Source organism: Hyperolius riggenbachi, chromosome 4 (genome assembly GCF_040937935.1).
Source record: "Hyperolius riggenbachi isolate aHypRig1 chromosome 4, aHypRig1.pri, whole genome shotgun sequence".
NCBI lineage: Eukaryota > Metazoa > Chordata > Amphibia > Anura > Hyperoliidae > Hyperolius > Hyperolius riggenbachi.
Window position 1 is genome coordinate 400,032,246 of NC_090649.1, and position 17,976 is coordinate 400,050,221.

Consider the following 17,976-nt stretch of genomic DNA (forward strand, 5'->3'; position numbering starts at 1 on the left):
GCAACCGTCCAAGGCCCAGGCCTTTGTGGCATTCCCAGAAATTCAGCCCTGGCTGCACTGCTTTGCATGTTGGGTATCAGGTCACGTAATGTGACTCCAACCTGACTCCACCAGCTGCATGCTTGTTGCAGTTGTATTGCTAAGAAACTACTGAAGCTATAAGGTCAGATGAGCAGTCATGTAAAACATGAAATGGTAATAGCAGTCTTTATGTTCATGTCATTTCAAGCTTCCTCTAAAGCAAAGGGCAGAGATCCTAAAACTGTACATTTGTTATTATGCATCCTATGTTAAATGTATGCATACCGATTCCTGATTCTGGCAGGGTTTTAGATGTTTGAGATTCCTTTGCTGTGTCAATTTTCCATTGCAATCTCGTAGCTTCCAGCTTCCCAGCATGCTGTAAGATGTTTTGATATATGTCATCATGGATCATGTCAGAAAGTAGATAATGTAAATAGAACTTGTATAATCTCGAAATTAGCCAGTCACTCTTGGATGCCTGCAATTATTTTACTTTCTCCGATAATTTTCTACATAATTCCTGTGTGTGCTAAACTGCCTAATTGCTTGATATTTCCAGGAGCCTCATCTGCGACGCGCATTTAACCGTATTCTATCACAAATAGACCTTTTTCAGAGCACGGAATCCACAATCTTAAAGCCCAAATGTCCCTATAACCTATGCACAGTAAAACGGGTCTAAGGCCTCTTTTACATTTAAAGCAGAATATAACCCTGCATTTCAACTTTGCTCTAAAATATTATTTACAGTATATTATATGCAACCAGCATTTTTTTTTACTAGACCAGCATTGGAAGGGTTACACACAGCTTTAAAGTTCCTTTAGATTTCTGCAGACGCATCCGAAGCTGACATAGATACATTTTGTTTACATAAATGTATCTAAGTGTTGAATGTGACTCATCTCTCTGACTGAGGAACTGGAGAACAGCCAAAGAGTGTGTAACATTTATAACTTGTTACATTGTATTTAGTTAAAATGTATCTATCTGAACTTCTGCATATCTCTCCACGGAACTTTAAACCTCTGTGTTTAACCCTTCCAATGCTGGTCTAGTAAAAAAAAATGCTGGTTGCATATAATATGCTGTAAATAATGTTTTAGAGCAAAGTTGTAATGCAGGGTTATATTCCGCTTTAATGCATTTGCACACGTTTTTGTGAATGTGTATCTGTAGTAAATTGCATATATGTACCAATCGCCATAGAACTCAGTTGTAGCATTCAGACTACGTGTTGCTTTGAGCTCATTTTTCAAATGCACCACAGTGCAGGCTTCCTCATCTAGGGTCAGCTGTTACTGAAGCTCACTATGTTTCATTACAAACTAACAGGCCCCGAAAAGGTAAAATGTTGAGGCATAGGGATAAGGTACATTGCTTCATGCTGATAGCACAGTGTGATCCAGGCAACTTCACTAGAAAAAGTAGGTGAGGATCCAAGGAGACATACATGCAAAAACAGCGCCGGGAAATCTTGCTGCAGGGTGAAGCCAAAAAACGTCTCACCCTGCTTCTGTAAAATTCCCGGAGGCATTAATTACTGTTCCCCCTGCAGGCCGCCATGGACTCAGTGGTAAGACGTAATTCGGCTGCTAGCTATTGCTGGCTGCAAAATTATGCTGTTTTAAAAAGTAATTTGGGCTCCGTCTTTTGATAGCGCCCAAATTACTGTCTAAGCACAGCTATAGCTGTAATCCACATTACAGCCTATAGGGGCGCATGGTGTACCCAAATTTCAGTTTTTTTTTCTATTATGTGTACAAGTCTTTTGGGCTCTTTCACATTTATGTGTGGTGCTGTCATTGTGTATGGTATGCATGATAACATGAAAGTCCATTGACTTGCCTTTTATGTTACCATTCGTTACCATTCACAGTACAGAAAGCGTTGCGATGTAACGTGCCCAAAAACACTTTATCGCACAATGCACGTGATTTCCCATTAGGTAATTTGTGCTTCACCTGCCAATGTTCACACTGAAACAGACACCCACTGTGCATGCCATGCATGTCATGCGTCAGTAACACATGCGCAAAATTGTGTTTGTGCATGCACTGACTAGTGCAGTGATCTGCAAACTTGGCTCTCCAGCTGATAAGGAACTACAAGTCCCACAATGCATTGCAGGAGTCTGACAGCCACAGTCATGATTCATAAAGGCAAATGCATTGTGGGACTTGTAGTTCCTTAACAGCTGGAGAGCCAAGTTTGCAGATCACTGGACTAGTGTGAAAGAGGCCGGAGGCTCTGTACAGAGTAGTCAGTTGTGTTTGAGAGTAATTCTGCATGTCAACTCACTGCCCATACAATCCTATGGCCCTGTTCACAGTACTGCGTTGTAACTGATCACATTACTCTAACTTGCTGCATGCAGGCTTTGTATTGAAGTCTATGTCCAGTCTCCACTGCAGTTCACACTCGTTATAATGCATGAGTTATGCAACTGAGTGACCACTGTTGACCTAGCCTTAGTCAACAGTCATAATACAAAAATCATCCATCTTACCTACAGGCCCTGTTCACAGTAGTCAGTTGCGTTGCAGAATAATTCTGCATGTCAATTCAGTGCCCATACAATTCTATGGGCCTGTTCACGGTAACGGATCGTGTTATTCTAACTCGCTACATGCAGACTTTGCATTAAAGAGAAACTCCAACCTCGAATTGAACTTTATCCCAATCACTAACTGATACCCCCTTTTACATGAGACATATAATGATTTTCACAAACAGACCATCAGGGGGCGCTGTATGACTGATTTTGTGCTGAAACCCCTCCCACAAGAAGCTCTGAGTACCGCGGTACTCTGGGCAAACTGCCACAATGGCGTCAATTCACCAGAGGTTACCAACCTATTTATCTCTTGGGAGGTAATTTACCTCCTGTGATATCTCCAAATAGCAATTCTCCAGAAGTATAGGGGAAAATATCGACAGAGAGAAATGCAAGAGATAAATGTGAGATAAGTATGAGATAAATAAGTGATAGTTAGTAGTTAGTTTTTCTCCAAATCACAATTCACCAGGGAAGAAAGGGGGTGTGGCCATTCGTTATTTTTTCATCTCTTTATCCCCTGAATGAACCTGGAGATATCATGGTTTTCACACAGCAGCTGCTGCTGTGGAAGATGGAGCCTTTTGAGCTTACTCTGTTAGGCCTGGTGCACACCAAAAACCGCTAGCAGATCCGCAAAATGCTAGCAGATTTTGAAACGCTTTTTCTTATTTTTCTGTAGCGTTTCAGCTAGCATTTTGCGGTTTTGTGAAGCGTTTTTGGTGTAGTAGATTTCATGTATTGTTACAGTAAAGCTGTTACTGAACAGCTACTGTAACAAAAACCACCTGGCAAACCGCTCTGAAGTGCCGTTTTTCAGAGCGGTTTGCGTTTTTCCTATACTTAACATTGAGGCAGAAACGCCTCCGCAATCCAAAATCTGCAGCAGCCCGGGAGTATGCATTTCTGCAAAACGCCTCCCGCTCTAGTGTGCACCAGCCCATTGAAATACATTACCCAAGCGTATCCGCAGCCGCAAGCGGATCGCAAAACGCAGCCGAACCGCTCTGGTGTGCACTAGGCTTGCTTCTATTATGAGGAGACGAAGGCGCAGGAGGAGGGTCTGTTTAATCGCCCCTCGTATTTTTCGTGAAAGAACAGTTCTTGATAATTTTACTGAGACAGAGGTGGAGAAGAAGTTCAGACTCACTCATGATATGATTTATGATATGATCCGGCAGTAAAAGGTGGGAATACTCTGGTCACGTAGTGGTAAAACTCCGCCTCCTACCCACAATGCTTCACTTTCAAGCTTACAGAGAGGAAAAGTATCCCATGTAAATCATTAATACCGATTACGTAACTCTCTGCTTTCTCACACTTTCCTCATGCATATCTCTCCATTATCCCCTGCTATCTAACATTTTTCTCTCTGTCCTCTCACACTGGTGAATTGACTCCAGAGTGTTAAAATACCTCATGAGATAAACTACCTACCTTTTTTCTCTTAGTAAATCCTCTCTGGTGAATTGACGCCAATGTAACAATGTTCACAGACAGGAATTAGCTGTTTACAGCTGTCTCTAACAGCCAAAACAGCTAGGAGCAGCTACATAACCTGCCCACAGTAAAAATGTCACCATATAATACATGTCAGAATGTGAATCTGGGAGAGGAAAGATTTTACAATAGGCAAACACTGACTAAATCATTTATCCATAATTATGGTAAAAAATGAAGCACTTTTTTTTACTACATTATTTTCACTGGAGTTCCTCTTTAAAGCCTATGTCCTGCCTACATTGCAGTTAAAGAGACTGAAGTCTCTAAAAAAAGGTCTTTTTATTTCATAAATATGTTTATTATGTTATCCCTAACTAAACCGCTGCATCCCCGCCGCAGTACGCTACCTAAATCCCCCCAAACTCCCCGGGGGGCAATCCGGGCAGCGCTTCCGTGTGAGGCAGGGCTATGAGCTGCAGCCCTGCCTCACACGCGTCTGTTAGCGGCGGATCTCCACCTCTCCCCCGCCCCTCAGTCTTCCTTCGCTGAGAGAGGCGGAGATCCGCTGCTGACAGACACGTGTGAGGCAGGGCTGCAGCCCATAGCCCTGCCTCACATGGAAGTGCTTAGGGCAGCAAAATCCACAACCAAGAAAGTCATAGATTTTGTGGGGGAGAGGGAGGGGGGAGTTTGGGGGGATTTAGATAGCGTACTGCAGCGGGGATGCGGCGGTTTAGTTAGGGATAACATATTAAACACATTTATGAAATAAAAATACTTTTTTTAGAGACTTCAGAGTCTCTTTAACACACATTTTAACATGTGCTTTATGCAACTGACCACTGTGAACCTAGCCTCAGCATCAAGTCTTCAAAATATCCCTTGTTTGTATTGTGATAGCATCATAATATCACGTATCACAAACTCATATCACTGCCATGTTGAACACTAATCCTCTGTGATTTGCAGTGAAGCTGAAAAATTCCACAAGTGGGCCAAACACTGACTGTGTGATCTGAACACTGACTGTGTAATCTGAACACTGACTGTGTAATCTGAACACTGACTGTGTGATCTGAACACTGACTGTGTGATCTGAACACTGACTGTGTGATCTGAACACTGTCATTTATTCTGTGATATGAACACTGACTGTGTGTGATCATGTGGCATTTGTTAACCATTTACTAGCCGCCATGCCCTGACCTGGCCCAGGAGTTTGCTGCAGGGATTGGCAGCAAGTGACAGACAGTGTTGTTTTATAACCATCTATTTTGTAAGAAGATTAATTTGTAATGCAATGTTTGAGTCTGTAGTAATTTTAATCATTAAAGGTGAAAAAAATGTGTAATTCTTTTATTATTTTCTCCTTAAAGGTTGCCATACACTTATAGATTTGCAGCAGATTCGACCATCAGATAGATTTCTGTCAGATGCCTGCCAAGTTGAAATCTATTGGAAATCTATTGAAAATCGATCTAAATGCATTATTGGACCATTAGATTCAATGCAACTCTATGGGTCATTAAACTGCTGCCAGCAGCAGATCGACCTAGATTTATCATCCTGTCAGATAGATCAAATCGATTGAAATTGATTGAAATCAATCGCAAATCGATCAATTTGCTGATTTGAAAGAATCGATCAATTCTATAGAAATCAACCAGTGTATAGGCCCCTTTAGTTTTACAGTATATATTACATTTGTTGCAAAATAAAATGCACTATAATTTCATTTTTGTATACAATGAACAGAGGCGCCAAAAGTATAAGATTAGATTAAATGAGCTTAAAAACCAACTTAAATGGCAAAATTGAAGGAGGAAGTGGTGGTCTTACCTCCCTCAAGCAGACACGACAACGACTGCGATTCAGACAGTCAAACACATTTATTAGGAACTCCAAAAAGAAATGCAACGCGTTTCGCAGGTTCAACCCCGCTTCATCAGGCAATATAGGGAGGAGTATCAAACAAAACAGATTGTTTGATACTCCTCCCTATATTGCCTGATGAAGCGGGGTTGAACCTGCGAAACGCGTTGCATTTCTTTTTGGAGTTCCTAATAAATGTGTTTGACTGTCTGAATCGCAGTCGTTGTCGTGTCTGCTTGAGGGAGGTAAGACCACCACTTCCTCCTTCAATTTTGCCATTTAAGTTGGTTTTTAAGCTCATTTAATCTAATCTTATACTTTTGGCGCCTCTGTTCATTGTATACAATTTTGAGTCCACCCTTGGTGGAGGGTTGCTACCCTTTCTTCCTGTCTACAGAGAGCGACTTCTTAATCCTGAGTGGGGTCAGGACAATCTCCCCACCTGCCTTTACAGTGGTTGCCTGCTGGTGACCCTGACTTGTGAGTATTTAGCAATACAAACTTATTGCCACCTTGTCCAGTACGAATTACACTATTGGGGCTCTTGGTGTTCCCTGTTTTTATAATTTCATTTTTGTCCTAGTATGTTGCTGTCACTTACAGTATCTAACACAAATCTGTTAGATGTTGCAGGTTTTGGACTGGCTTTCTAGGGATTTTCTTTTATTCTTTACAAAAACACTCCTTAAAAAGGACCTATTCAATGATCACTACTAGCCTGCATCCTTATGTATCACTATTCTAGCTGATGGACTGTGCCACTACCATTCAGGGGGTGCCTTTGAAAATAAAGGAATTCCTGAGACTAACCCAAAGGGGATGGACTGGTGGCTTAAACCAGTCAGATTTTTGATACCTACTGTAAGGCCTCTTTCACAGTGCAACGGTAAAGTCGCACATTAGAAAATGTTCCAACGCAGACTAACGCACAGCAATGCAAAGTCTGTGCGACATTTACAGTGCATACGTTGCGTTGTGTGTAATATTTAGAAAGTGCTGCATGCTGTGCGTTTAGCAATACATTTGCTGCGTTATGTGTGTTGCACATGCTCAGTAATGTTTTTTTTGTTTTTTTTTTAAATGTAACACATGCGCCGTTTTTGTTCAATCAGTTTGCAACGAAAATAGCACACCAAGAGACACATAACGTAGTACAAAATAAGGTCCAATTTTATAACCTACATGCGCTGCGTTAGGGGCACGTTGTACGACTTTAACGTCGCATCAAACACACCATCCCACTGTGAAAGAGGCCTAAGTGATAGAAACATGGGCACATATGCAATTAACTTTTTCTCATGAGTTATCTCCTAGGAGATAATTTTCAACTTCTCTTTAACCACTTGAGGACCGCAGTGTTAAACCCCCCTAACACCAGGCCAATTTTCTCTAAATAGGCCACTGCAGCTTTAAGGCCAAGGTGCAGGGCCGCACAACACAGCACACAAGTGATTCCCCCCCCCCCCCTTTCTCCCCATCAACAGAGCTCTCTGTTGGTGGGGTCTGGTTGAACTACCCCATAGACTTTCATTGCCCGGGGGTGTGGTGCGGTAAACTTACTGCAACGCCTCAGTGTGAAAGGGCCCTCTAAGTACTCTCACAGTTGCATACATGTGAATTTGGCTCATGTGAACAGGGACAATGCAACCAAAAGACTACATTGTTTAATATTGTAGCTCTATTGATATGTATTGTTGACATATGAAAAATGTCAAAAAATAGACAAATAACATTTATATTGCACTTTTCTCCTGGTGGACTCAAAACGCTTGAGCAGCAACCACAAGGGCACCCTCATTAGGGAGTAGCAATGTTAGGGAGTCTTGCCCAAGGTCTCCTCTTTGAATAGGTGCTGACGTACTGAGCAGGAAGAACCAAGATTTGAACCCTGGTCTCCTGTGTCAGAGGCAGAGCCCTTAACCAAAAAAGAGTTTAGTTTCAGGTTAAAACGCATGCGCACAAGCACCCACTTGCACGCATGTGTATCTCTGGCCATGCATATGCACCAGTGTACACATACTCCTATTCAACCCGATAAAAATAATAAAATAGTGAGTTCAGTGTTAATTAACTATATTTAGCAAAGGTGTATGTGAAAAAAATTACATGAGAATACTGCGTCAGGACAACATCAAATTACACAAAAGTAATTATTATTTTTTAATTATATTTAAGGCATTGAAATGAAAATAAAAGAAAGACCCAATATATAGGTCACCGCTGTAAGCCGAGAATCCCAGGACATCACCGTGTTCTGCTTCCTGTGCACAGGGTGATTGCGACAGACAACGGCAACCACAGAGCCGGACATTGCACTTTCTGGATCTTCGGGAATCAAACTGACAGAATTGCAAGTCAGGTCAGTTCCTTTGGTTAATAATCATGTATTGGTTCACTTCAAAATGGGCAATTATATTGCAGTCTTAAAGCAGGATTGTCAAGCACAAAATGAAATTCCATTTACCCCCTGCTCTGTGCTTATTCTGCAGCCTGCAATCTGGCCCTATCTCAGTCAGCCTGGCTCTATTTGGTACATTGCCAACAAAAAGGAAGCTTGTCATCTCCCTTCCCACATTCCTACTCCTCACTGATTGGATGAGGGCAGTTCAGTGTGAAGCTGCTGAAATGCGATCTATGCTGTGTGTGTTTACAAAGTAAGCTCAATAGGACAGTGCAGGTTCTAGGAGAAAAAAAAGTAAGGGAGGAAATTACATCAGGATTGACTTCGGTCAAAAGCAGTAAAAATGGAAAATGCCCGAAACAGTTTTCTCTTCATTCACTATATACATTTCCTTGAAATCATAATGTGGACAGTACAATACATATGTTATGTAAGTAGAACAAGTATTTATCTATATGTGATTTTTTTTTCTTTCCTGGGATAGTATGGCTGCCTTACTGCTTTACAGCGAATATAGCATCATTTGTGACTTCTTAAAGGATACCCCAACTGAAATGTGACATAATGAGATAGACATGTGTATGTACAGTGCCTAGTACACAAATAACTATGCTGTGTTCCTTTTTTTATTTCTCTGCCTGAAAGAGTTAATTTTAAGGTATGCAAGTGGCTGACTCAGTCCTGACTCAGACAGGAAGTGACTACAGTGTGACCCTTACTGATAAGAAATTACAACTATAAAACACTTTTCTAGCAGAAAATGGCTTCTGAGAGCAAGAAAGAGATAAAAAAGGGGAATTTCTTATCAGTGAGGGTCACACTGTAGTCACTTCCTGTCTGAGTCAGGACTGAGTCAGCCACTTACATACCTGATATTTAACTCTTTCAGGCAGAGAAAGAAAAAAAGGAACACAGCATAGTTATCTGTGTACTAGGCACTGTACATACACATGTCTATCTCATTATGTCACATTTCAGTTGGGGTATCCTTTAAATAAGGCCTACAGGGAATTGTTCCAAACTCTGTGTAGTTTGTAATTTTCAAAACAAATGATCTTATGCATACAAATACTGGGCTGCATGTTTTTTCCCCACCTACTTAACAGCCAATTTAATCATTAATAATATAATTTGCACAAATTGACATTCATTCCTCAAATCTGTTTCTCAAGCATTAATTTACTGCACTTATGAACTCCTCCTATTATTCTTACTTGATTGGAAAAATGTAAAGATTGTATCACAGTCAGTTTCAAGTGTTTTCCTTCTTAATTGCTTCCTATTTAGTAATGGAACGATTGAGTAAACACTGGGCTTGTGCTCCATTTATTAAAGGTAACAATTATTTGTAGGTGTGTGAATCAGGCAGTCATTTTTTTCCACCCACTGGAGCAATCTTTCTAAACACAGCCTGCTAACTCCCATAGGTCACAGAGGTTCCATGCAGACTGCTGACTCCCATAAGTCATGCAGGTTATAGGCATACAGCTTACTTCAGTAAGTCACAGAGGTGCTGTGCAGACATGTAAACCATATGGCCAAGCCAAAGATTGCTTCCTAAGTCTATTTACCTGCACCAGGCTCATGCACAGATATACGTGTGTGTAAAGGTGGGTACACACATCAGATAAAAGTCTTTGGAAAATAAAAGATCACACACAGACCAATTTTACCCCCATCCATGTAGTATGAGAGCCATACTCTACACAGCCTATTCTATTGAGCTGAACTCCCCATCAGATAACAATCTTTGCAAGATGCTGAAAACAAGGATGCTGTACACATGCAAAAGATCAGTATCTGCAAAAGATCTGTTCCTGCAAAAGATCCGTTTCTGCAAAATGCATTCATAGTCTATGAGATCTGCAGATCATCATACACACCTTGTTTAACGGACATTCATTTGCAGATCAGACAATTATCTGCAGATCTGAAGATCCATCCTGGTGGATCTGATCTGCAGATGATTGTCCGTTAAACAAGGTGTGTATGAGGATCTGCAGATATCATAGACTATGAATGCATTTTGCAGGAACCAATCTTTTGCAGATACTGATCTGTTGCATGTGTACAGCATCATTGTGTACGTCGTCTTGCCAAGATTTGTATCTGATGGGGAGCTCAGCTCAATAGAATAGACTGTGTAGGTATGGCTCTCATACTACATGAAAGAGGGTAAAATTGGTCTGTGATCTTTCATTTTCCAAAGACTTTTATCTGATGTGTGTACCCACCTTAACTCATCATATGCTGTTTTAATGCAGCTTTTAAAGCATGAGCACCTGAGTATCTGATATTTTGTATGTCCTTATGCATGCATGTCTGTGAATTTTTAACGTGATCTAGCTATCATTGGGTGTATTCACTAAACCCCAGTAAACTTAAAGAGGAACTCCAGTGAAAATAACGTAATGTACAAAAGTGCTTACTTTTTAAAATAATTATGTATAAATGATTTAGTCAGTGTTTGCCCATTGTAAAATCTTTCCTCTCCCTGATTTACATTCTGACATTTATCACATGGAAACATTTTTAATGCTGGCAGGTGATGTCAGTGGAAGTAGCTGCTACTTGCTTCTATGGCAGTTGGAAATGGTTGTTATTTCCCACAATGCAACAAGGCTCCCACAGATTGATGTCAGCACGATGGTCCTGACATCACACTGTGGAAGTGGCTTCACCACAATATCAGCCATACAGAGCCCCCTGATGATCCGTTTGAGAAATGGAAAAGATATCTCATTGGAAAGGGGGTTTTAGCTACTGATTGGGAGGAAGTTCAATTCTTGGTTATGGTTTCTCTTTAACATGTGTCGCCTGAGCATGTTGATGAGTGCTTCCAGTGAAAAAGACAGAGCCTGTCATATAAGGTTGCCAGGCAGGGCCGTAACTGCAAATCATGAGGCCTCCCAGCAACACTTTGAGCCTCTAATGTTCATCACACCCCTGGTAACCCTCACAGCCTGGGGACCCATCTTGCAGGGATCTGAAGGATGGCCCCCTTTATCGGAGGGAGTGTAGCAGTAGTTGGGGCTCCTTACTGCTATGGACCCCCTGTGGTCACTGGGACTGCTCCCTTCTAGTTACTCCCCTGCTTCCAGGGTCGGAGGGTCTCAGGGTTAATAACTCACTCGCTTTCCCTTAATTTATCAATGTTAGAAATTCCGCCCATTTCCTTGGAAAAACCACCATGGCATATTTTTTCTAAAGTCTTCCAAAGCTCTGGCCACTCCCACCTGAATTGCTGCAACCTAATTGGTGGAAGCTGGGCTGAAGTCGAGCCATGGAAACACAAGTAAGGTTGGCTTGACATTTGGAAGACTTCGGAAACCATGCCCGTTATTGTCTAGCCGGTAATACGCAAAGGTAAAAAAGGGTCCACAGTAAAAAGAAGATAGCCGCTAGTAGAATAATGGTAAAATTACTGATATTCTACTAGTTAATTCTGATAGTAAAATATCAGTAATCTTCACTGATATTTTACTAATGTAACCTTACCTAGCTTTAGAGGCCTAGCTAGGTTTTTCAGCACCCGGGGACAAATACAGTTTTTGCACTGACTGTGGATTTCTGAGGGACAGGTGTAACTTATTACGGGAGGGTAAATTTTGTTGGCAAAACTATTAGCAATAAGCAGACGCTGAACTAACTCAATGACAAATATGGAGCATTAGATCCTGGGCAAAAAAAATGACGGTACTGTAAGTGCAGTGAAAGTAGATGAGGAAAGGAGGGCTGGAGGGAGGCAGGGAGGGGAGTGAGCAGAGAGCAGAATAGAAGATCTGCCCTTTCCTTATTCATTCAAAGCTGCAGGAACTGGGAAGCATAGGGAGATGGTGCAGTCCAATCCAGCACCCCATAGATGCTGCACCCAGGGACAGATGTACCGCCTTGCCCGCTCTTAACTACACCTCTGCCTAGCATGAGCCCTCCCTCTTGGTGCCTAACTCTAACCAATCCCCCTGGATGTAAACATTTTGTTTATGTGTATTGTGCCAGTAGAATTTTAAGTCCAGACAACTTGGTTCTTGCAGTTCTAATAGGAATAACAAATCCCAGCTTGCATGGTTGGACTTATAATTCCAAAAACACTGCACATATGCACAGATGGGTATAAGAAAAAATGTCCTTGCTCTAAGTATTCACGTGTTGCGTTGGAGCCTGAAATAAAGACACATGTGATGAAAATAATTTCCAGCTGTATTTACTCAATCCACCTAAAATCAGCCAAGTTAAAGATGTTATAGCAACAAGTCAGAAAAATAGATAAATAAAAAACACAATCATGAAGCTGAATAAATGATCATTCTCCCCACAAATTTGAGTCTGTTGGAACAGTTCTCTAACTTTGCACATTCAGACTGTGCAATACTTGCATACCACTGGCAGACTTCAAGCTTTAATCTTCAAGCTGTTCCACAAATTTTCAGTGTGGTTTAGGCTCAGACCAAACTACCCTTTTTATCCTTCCGCCACTGTGTAGTCAATTTTGCTGTGTGCTTTGGGTCATTGTCATGTTAGAATGCAAACCTTCTTTCCATTGGCAATGTCTGCAGAGGATAGCAGATTTTCTTCAAGAATGTGATGTTGAGCTGTACTGGCTTTCTACCAGATATACCTTCTTGTGTTGGGGCCAAATTACTGATCAATTCATCTTTATCCATTTGGACTTTTTTTTCTTCCAACCTTCCTATATAAGCCCCACTTGTGGAGCACTTCAAAGTTGCCATATACTCTTAGGCCACATACAGACATCAGACCATAGTCTTTGGAAAATGAAAGATCACAGACCAATCTTACCACCCTTCCTGTAGTATAAGAGCCATACTCTACACAGTCTTTTCTATGGAGCTGAACTCCACATCAGGAAAAAATCTTGGCAAGATGCTGCACACACAGATGCTGTACAGACACAAAAGATCAGTATCTGCAAAAGATCTGTTCCTGCCAAAAATCCATTCCTGCAAATTGCAATGATTGTCTATGAGATCTGCAGATCATCATACACACATGATTTAACTGACATTCATCTGTAGATCTGCAGATCTGAAAATCCATCCTGGTGGATCTGATCTGCAGATGAATGTCAGTTAAATCATGTGTGTATGATGATCTGCAGATCTCATAGACTATCATTGCAATTTGCAGGAATGGATTTTTGGCAGGAACAGATCTTTTGCAGATACTGATCTTTTGTGTCTGTACAGCATCTTTGTGTGCAGCATCTTGCCAAGATTTTTTCCTGATGTGGAGTTCAGCTCCATAGAAAAGACTGTGTAGGTGTGGCTCTCATACTACATGAAGGGTGGTAAGATTGGTCTGTGATCTTTCATTTTCCAAAGACTATGGTCTGATGTCTGTATGTGGCCTTAGTTTCCTCAATGATCTTGCTACCAGTTTGGATGGACAAACTGACCTGGCCTGGGACTGGTCCTCATGATACCAAGAACTTTCCACTGCTTAATTATGGATTTTACTGTGCTCCTAGATATTCATAAAGCCTTTGAATTTCTTTTTGTATCCATCTCCTCATTTATACCTGTACATAACTTTATCCCTGATACCTTTTGACATTGCCTTGCCACGCATAGCACTGGCGTATCTAGACGGGGGTTCTGGATGTATGGAACACCCCCCTGAGACTCCTGTACCTTTAAAAAAAAATTCCCTGAAATCACTGAAGCAGACAAGCTTGGTAAATATACAGAGGCTTGCCTGCAGGGTCTGTGGGAAAAACTCAGCTCTTTCCCTATTGTAAAGACTGCATGTAGACAGCTACATAAAGTATGTCACAGGTTGAAAAGTTTTTGACAGTCCCTAAACTCCAGGAGGGCTGCCTGCAGCCTTACATTCTCCACACCCCTATGGACAGTATACCTATATCCTTCCCCTATTCCCACAACCCCCCCACCACCATGTTGTTAATGTTGTTATTATTATTATTATTATTGATTTATAAAGCGCCAACATATTCCGTGGCGCTGTTAATGTTTTGTTTTTGCTTTGGCAATGCTAAATGTATTTGGTCCTGCCAATAAAGCTTTTTTGGATTTGGCTTGCAGGGACAGGAGACACAGTACATGCAAGTAGCCTCTGTGTTATGTGGGACTGCAATACAGTTAAGCTATCTGCTCTATCTCTCTCCACTCCACCTGGGTGGCAATCTCCCCCCAGGTCCCCTTTCATTCAGTGATTTAGGGCTGGTGTCTGGTGTATTCAGGTTTGTTGTTGTAAGGCAATGCAAAATACTAGGCTAGCTGATAAAACTGAAATTAAAGGGCAGGCAAGCTGGTAAATGTACACAGCATGATGCAGAGCTTGCCTGGAGGGTCCGTGGGCAAAAATCTGTCTCTCCCCTATGTTATAATGACTGCATGTGTGGATAAGGTGTTAAACAAGGTGAACATTTTTTGACAGTCCCTAGACTCCAGGAGGGCTGCTTTCTGACTTGTGTGAGAGACTGGCAGGGACAGGAGTCCTATTACAGGCAAGTAGCCTCTGTGTGATGTGGGACTGCAATACAGATAATGCTCCATCTCAGGCTATTCTCAATTTCTCTCCACTCCTCTTCTCTCTGGGCTAGTGCACGCCAAAATCACAATAGCAATCGCTAGCAATTAGTGAGTGCGATTTTCAGAGCGATTTCTGAATGAATCACTCAAAAAAATGCTACATGCGGTATACCTGCGATTTTGAAAAAAATCACAACGCTGCTGTGGGAACATTAGCCAAGCGCTTTTCAAATCAATGTTGATTTGAAAAACGCTCAGAAGCCCTCTTGGTGTGCACCAGCCCTCCCTCATTCACCTTTGTTTCCCTCTTCCCACAGCTGGCTGGCTGTGTCTTCTTGTCATACAGGAAAGCTAAATAAAAGTGCAATCCTGGTGAGGCAAATTACTATTATTTAGTATTTATATAGCGCCGCCATCTTCCGCAGATGCATATATCCCTGCATCATATGGGTATCGATTGCGCTATGTGACATATTCCACTGAATTGTCCAAACTAAGTCTATCTCCTGTTCCTCTCTCGGGGAGTTGTTCCAGCGCTGTCCCCCGTTCAAATTTGCTGCTTCCAGAAGCCCTCAGAAACACTTGTATCCTTGAGTACTTCCAAAGATAGGCAGCTCCGTAATACGCCAGCGCAATTTTGTGCATGGGCAGTATGGAGCCACCTGTATTCGGAAGCACTCGGGGACATAAGTGCTTCTGGACCTTTCAGGAATCCCCCCCTTAAAAATCCTGCGTTTGCCCCTGCATAGTTCAGTACTCCAGGAATTAATGCTCCTATGCTGACCAAAATAACAACTGATCACGGGTGGAAGCCAAATGTAATTGATTTAATTCACATGTGATTTTAGGGAGGGCAAAGGTGAGCGAGAAATGACTGATTCTGTTTTGTTTTTGTTTTTGTTTATTTTCTAAACTATTGCCATTATTTCTTTTAATTGGCTGTCTTAAGTTGGATTGAGAAAATGCAACCTGAAAATGTATTTTTCTACACATCTTCATATAAGGCTGCAAAGCAATACAGAACAAATATTACGAAGAAGGTAATTTCTTTTTATACTCCCTATATATAAAGTACCCAGTATGCTATGTTTGTCTGTATAAATATCTATAAAGTGGAAAGTTGCACAAAAAAGATGGGAGGGGGGTTGCGGGAATCCATAAAAAGGGGAAAGGATAGCGGTTGAGGTGGCAGAAGCTACGGATAAGGTCTATATTATATGGGTGACATTGCTGCTGTGCCATGTCACAAAGACATGTCTCTAGTGGCTTCAACATGCTACCGTGACTTATCCCTAGAGGATGCAACACATCACTGGAACATATTACTAGCAGCTCCAGCTTGTGCCCGGTAACAGACTTGTATATGGAGCTACTGCCACCAGTAATGTCTCTTCTCAAAAACAGCCTTCAGTTGCTTCTTGTTCTCTACTAAAAATATACTAATGAACTACACTTCAAGAGACATATTACATCAAACAGCATAGTTGCCTGTGTGACAAGTCGTTAAATCAGCACAGGAACAAAGGCTGTGTTAATCATGATGGTAGATCAGGGTTGGAGAGGAAGCATAGAGGATTAGTCCAGCATGGGGAAAGAGGAAGTGGAAATGAGTGATGGTGGAGCAGAATGGCAGAGAGGGCAGGGCAGGTGCATCATGAAGGGCTAGCAAGGAGGAGCAGATGGCAGATATCAGTAACAAGAATGGCGGAATAGGAGGTAATAGCAGGAATTACTGATGACAGATGTGATTATGACGAGGAAACAATGATAAGTCATAAAGGACTGGCATGGGGCATTAGACAGTACAGATCAGTAATTGTGGAGTAGGATGGAAGAAAGTGAGGCAGTTAAAAAGATGGTCGGAGAGGAGGAGCCAGCAGAGGTCATAAAGGAATTTATTAAGGAATTTATTAACGTTCATAAAGGAATAATTTATTTTGAGCATTTCTTCCGACGGACTCAAAACACTTCAGGGCTGCAACCACTTAGCGCATGCTCCACAGACGATCATTAGGGAGTCTTGCCCAAAGACTCCTTTCTGTTTTACATACTGGCATGAGCTGGGATTTGAGGTAGACAGGATGGGGGAAGGGGACAGGATGGGGGAGCACAAGCCGAGAACATAGGACCAGGGGAACAAATGGGACAGGAGGAGCACACAGGAGGGGGTTGCTCAGGGATGGCAAGGCAAAAGCCTTAACCAGTATGCTATCCAGCTGACCTCAGAAAGCAGGGCTGGTAGAAGAGGAAACAGGAATTATCGATTACAGATGTGGATAGGAGAGGGGGCGCCAAGGATAAGCCATAGAGAACTGGCTTGGGGAAGGAGGAAGAGATCATTGATGGTGGAGAAGTATGCAGCAGCAGGAATAAGTGATAGGAGATCAGGATAGGAGAGGAAGCAGAAGGTATCAAAGGTGTTAGATCAAGATGGAACAGGAAGCAACAGAAGTTATTTATAGTTGAAGAGGAAGATCATGGCAGTGATCAAGGTCAGATTTGTGCCAAGGCCCCAAAGGCTGTGGCCTAGGGCACCAGGAAGCCAGGGGGAGGCAGTGGGCTGGCACACTAAGGCAGTTACACAGCCAAACATGTATACCGCAGCAATCATAAACCCAGTCCGCAGCTGCCCTGCTTATACAGGGGAAAGTAGTGGAGCACTGGTCCTGTGCTCCCCCCATCAACCCCCAAGGGGAGGGAGCACAGGACCAGGGAAGGACCAGGGATGGAGGAGCACAAGCTGAGAACACAGGACCAGGGGGAACAAACGGGACAGTGGGGACACACAGAATGGGAGTGCTCAGGACGGAGCGGTTGAGAGGGGCGGAGTTAGTGACGTGGGACTTGGGGAGGTAAAATGACCAAATCCAGCCCTGACAGTGATGGCAGAAATATGGGTCAGGAAGCAGTGGCAAATTGGTTCTCACTCTTGGATTGTGTGGCACCCATAAGGTCTTGCTTTTGGCCCACCAATGTCTCAGTACATACCTGACTATGGGAACCACAAAACAACCTAACCAACTCATCTCATAAGCACTAATTAGGTAAAAGAGGCACCCTGGTATATGATAAAAATGTTTAAAAACAGTTTAAAATCGTTAAAGAAATGAGGTAGCTTACCTCAATGACGAAACATCTTTGTGGTATAAAAGATTTTATCAGTGATA

The 17,976-nt window shown here is 42.1% G+C and overlaps 1 protein-coding gene across 1 annotated transcript in view; it reads left to right on the forward strand.

Annotated features, from left to right (window-relative positions):
* SLC8A1 (solute carrier family 8 member A1) overlaps positions 1-17,976 on the forward strand; it is a 776,612-nt gene that overhangs the window by 57,215 nt on the left and 701,421 nt on the right. The window contains exon 3 of the mRNA XM_068232265.1: positions 8,072-8,255. The gene's annotated coding sequence lies outside the window, so the exon portion shown is untranslated. The remainder of the gene's footprint in view (positions 1-8,071; positions 8,256-17,976) is intronic.